The sequence below is a fragment of the Solanum lycopersicum genome, chromosome 7 (genome assembly GCF_036512215.1).
Source record: "Solanum lycopersicum chromosome 7, SLM_r2.1".
Classification (NCBI taxonomy): Eukaryota; Viridiplantae; Streptophyta; class Magnoliopsida; order Solanales; family Solanaceae; genus Solanum; species Solanum lycopersicum.
Genome location: NC_090806.1, coordinates 48888435 through 48893510, shown reverse-complemented (window position 1 = coordinate 48893510; position 5076 = coordinate 48888435).

Below are 5076 nucleotides of genomic sequence, written 5' to 3'. Positions count from 1 at the left end.
ATAATGTACCATTAGAACTATTAGTATTCTGGTTAATAATTACACAAGGTTACATTTTTACTATTTATATAAGGAAAAATAAACAATTATCCCTCAACCTATGCCTAAAATCCAGAGACACACTTATACTATATTAAGATCCTATTCCCCCACCCCTCGAACTTATTTTATAAGTAATATTCTACCCCTTTTCGGCTTAAGTGACACTAATTTGAAAAGCAAGAGTCAACAAACGTTTGATCCATAAGATAGTGTCACATAGGCCGAAAAGGGGTAGAAAATTATTAATAAAATAGGTTCAGAGGGGTAATAAGACCTTAGAATAGTATAAGTGTGTCTGTGAGATTTCATGCATAGGTTGAGGGGGTACTTGTGCATTATCCCTTTATATAAAGAGGAAAATAGTTTCTAAAAATTTAGATCATAAATATCATATGTCTTTGAAAATGATTTGCGAACCATATGTTTTTTGAATGATTTTTTCTTAGCAAATAGTTTTGTCTTTATCATTCTTTAGTTTGCAGAATGAGATATACGTATTTTGGTTAGATAAAATACTATGTCATAATGTTCTAGTTTGAATTATATAAAAGAAAATCATATCTATGTGATAATCTAAGAATATGTTTTATTATGTTTGGAGAATAAAAAGGAATTTTTTTTTGTTGTTTTATACTCCTTTTTAAAATTTGATTGTGTCTAATTTTAGGAGACTAAAACTTTTGTAGTTTTCAACTCTGTATAAATTAAAATATGCAATTGGTTTGAAGAATATGAAAATTTTCACTTAATAAGTGAGTGTTATACTTTTGGTTTTCTACTGCGTTTGAATTTGAAACTAATTTGATGACACAAGTACCCTTCAACATAAGCTCAAAATCTCATATACACACTTTTATTATAATAAGTATCTATTACCCTCCTGAACTTATGTTATAAATAATTTTCTACCCCTTCTCGGCCTATGGTTTACTATCTTGTGGGCCCAATGCGTGTTTACTTTTTTTCCAAACTAGTGACACATAGGCCGAGGGGTAGAACATTATTTATAAAATAAGTTCAGGGGTTCATGGGACATTAGTATAGTATAAGTGTGTATCTAGGAATTCAGGAACATGTTTGTGGGGAGGGGGTACTTATCCATATTCCCTTTAAATAATATAAATTTTATTATTAAATGGAAACAATTTGTAAAAAATTTACTACTGGTATTCTAAATAATAAGTGGTATATCTAATTGTGATACCAAGAGATCGAGAGGGACTAGTGACTTGAGGTCAATCATTTTGTGCGTACGTTAGGTGCCTCTATGGAATGAATATTGATATTGTGTAAAAACTGTCGAAGAGAATTAAAGCATTATAATCATTTTCTAAAATAATATCTTCAAAAGGGGATTCATTCTTTCAATTACAATATGTTACTATGAAGAAAGATATATGCAAAATTTATTTTCAAAAACTTCAAAAACATATTGTTAAAGATAAAATTAGATTAGTAACATTCTTGTATTATGTTTAACCCCACAAAACGCTTGGAGTATATTAATATTTTGGTCATTGAGTTTCTCTTTTACTAGTATATGGTATGACTAGTATTATTGATAAAGATAAAATTATATTTAGTAACATTCTTTTATTATGTTTAACATTATTTTTGATTTATATTATGAAAGAAAGTCACATAAAATGTTGGGTGTTTTTCATGAAAATATTTGCCCATTAAATACAATAATGTCCATACACATTAATATTTGTGGAAATTAATTTATCAAATTGTTGTAAAAGAAACATTTGGGTTATAATGCCTTTACTGGACCCACGAAACTATGTTTATGAGCATATAAATATCAACAAAATTGAAATTTATTGAAAGGTCCTTCTTAAAGGAATGAAAATTTGAGAATGTGCTGACTCTAAACAATGATTGTATCACACAAAATTATATTAAGTAGAAAACAAATATTTGTGATAAAAATTATCTCATAGAGGGGTTTTTAGACTCAAAATTTTTATTTGGTTTTACTTGCTTGAGTCAAATTTTAAGGATATATGATCAACTTAGAAGTTAATAAAAGTTGCAACTCTTCATAAAAGTCACAATTTTTTGTGAAAGTCGAAACTTTTTTTAAAACTCACAAATTTTAATAATATTCACAACTTTTCATGAAAGGAAACACTAATTTTGGAAATAAATAAGTTAAAAGGTAATCCTAATTTGTGGTTGCGCCACATAGGCGGGCCTAGGATTCCATTTTATATAAGTATATGATATTATATGATTGTCTAATCAAACTGATAATTTTGATTATGCACGTTCAGGTTTTGGTCCATGCTAGTGTGATTTTTGCTCTTGAGTGTGTTCAACCTCCTAAACTTTGGTAAGTGTCACTTTTATTCTTTCTTTTATTATGTAGTCTAGATCTTCATATTTCCATTTCTTTATTTTACTAATTTATTTTGTTTGGCGTATAAAATTGCATGTTCTGCATTTTTTAGTTGTTTCAACCTGTAATATGTGCCAGTAAGCTTAAATTTCTAACATCACACAACCATACTAGATGGGTGAATTTGGTGATTAGTGTGTTGCCAAGATTTTCAACTATGAGGTAATTGCTGCTAAAGGATCTATGAGACCGGTGATTAAAAGTTTTACTGTACCTTTAGTTCATAATTATGCCGAGAAGCCCATTGTTTTGAATCTTTTAAAACCAGCGTCTTGTGCATATTAAAAGGATTTAGGTTATTTATAATTAAAAAGTTCCACTGTAACATTAGACTTCATCATAAGATCAGTCTGCGTTAGTAACTTTTTCTCTATCATTTTCATCCTATCAAGTCTTTAGAGTAAATAAGCAGTGTTTATACATTTTTTTCTTACATTGATGACTCACCTCCTATTATGATCAGACAAAGGCCTATAGTTGTTGCCAATGTTGCTCAGACTCTCCAAAATTTTTGCAGCACCAATGTCGGGTTCTCTAAAAATACACTATCTCTGAAGGATCCGACACACACATAGGCTCTTTTAAAGAGTCTGAGAAATGTAGGTTGTTGCTGATTGACAGCTACCTATTAGGTATCAACAACAAATTTGTAAACTTTACATAACAGGCAGGAAAAAGAACTAGCTATTAGTTATTACTACAGCATATTGGTAAACAAAGCTATAAATAAATTGAAAAGCTGAAACAAATTATAAGTTGTAAACTAAAATTTTCAACTGTAAAATGTATGACGTTACCCCGTCCAAATTTTTACATAGATGCTCAATCAATGACCTGCTTTTTACGACTTTTTCATAAACTACACCTGTATCATAGAGTTGCAATCTTGTGCTGCATAATGTTATGTGCAACTATTTTGCCCAAATTTAGAAGAGCTTAATTCTGTGACGTCTGCAACTCTTTGAAGCAGTTGCTGCTACACTGTGAACTTCTTGGTGCATGAGCTGTGGACTTGTTGATGCCTAGGCTGAATTATGTGGCCTTAATGAATCAATCATCTACATTAGGATTAATAAATTTATAGACACAAACATACTCTATAAGTCAACTACAACGGTGCAACGTAAAAATAGATAATTGTTGGACTCAAGGTTTTCTTGGCTCATGTAACTTGTTTTGGTAATATATATTTTTTTTATCTTGAAGTGTTATTGAGTGTGTCGTCATGAAGAGATTTCCAACTTAAGCATATGATCGTTGTTGGGATCTTAGTCTTCCATATCAACTTTTGTCGAAAGTTATCATTACATGTCTTAATTAACTCTTAAGATCAATGCATTAGTTTGTATTGTAAAAGGTGATTTCAAATTTGAACTTCTCTTTTCTTAAAAAATCATTAGTAGGCATTCATGTAGATTTCACAAATTTATGGTCAGCTTAATTAAGAGATTATGAAATTTAAAAACTACACTTGAGAGAAATCATTTGTAGTTAAAAAATATACACCTTCTTCAATGTTCATACCAATTTCCAAAACCATCTTTATTTGAAAAAACATGAGCCTCGTATGTTAATGCTTTTTAGTCGGACTAATTATGCTCTTGCTAATGATGTAGGTTTTTTTTTTTTTGTAAATTTCATTAGTTCTCTTACTTAGTCTGGCTCAATAGACCTCTTTTGTTTTTTATTAGCTCTCTATGTTTTAGTTGTTGGAGCAAGCATATCTTTCATTGGAGCTACGATATACTTAGATGTTCTATAGTTTGACTTAGAATTTTCTTATTTCTTTACATGCATTAAATTTCAAGATGAATCATCATACACCATAAAACCTTGAGTACCTTCTGGTAAAGTTAAATTGGGAAAGTAGTCAACCTCTTTCTCAATTCATGAAAAATTTAATCACATGCTTCAGACCATTGAATCTTTACCGTTTTCTAAGTCAACTTCATCAAAGAGGAGGAAATGGATGAGAAACCCTCTACAAACCTTCTATATTATCAGGCTAAGCCCAAGAAAACTCCTAAGATCAATTGGAGAGGTGGGTCTAGGTCAATTCTGCACTACATTATTATTTGAGTATCAACTCTAATTCCATCTCAAGAAACTATGTGATCCAAGAACGCCACATACTCAATACAAAGTCACATTTGGACAACTTCGCATACAACTTTTTATCTTTTAAAGTCTGAAGAACAATTCTGAGATGACTAGCATGATGTTCATCATATCTTTAATAGATTAGTATGTTATCAATAAATATGATAAGAAACATATCTAGATAAGGTTTGAACATTCTATTCATAAGTGCCATGAACGTTGTTGGTTCATAAGTCAAACCAAAGGATTTGACCAAAAAATTATAATAACCATATCATTTCTAAAGTTGTCTTTAGAATATCACATTCCCTTAGACTTAACTAATGATATTCTTATTTGAGGTCAATTTTCAAGAAAAAGGAAGCACCCTGAAGTTGATCGAAAATATCATCAATTCGAGGAATAAGATACTTGTTGCTCATGGTAACCTTGTTCAAATGAGGGTAGTCTATAAACATCCTAAAGGAACCATCCTTAGTTCTCACAAATAAGACCGAAGTGCCCAAAGGTGAGTTACTTGGTCGAACAAA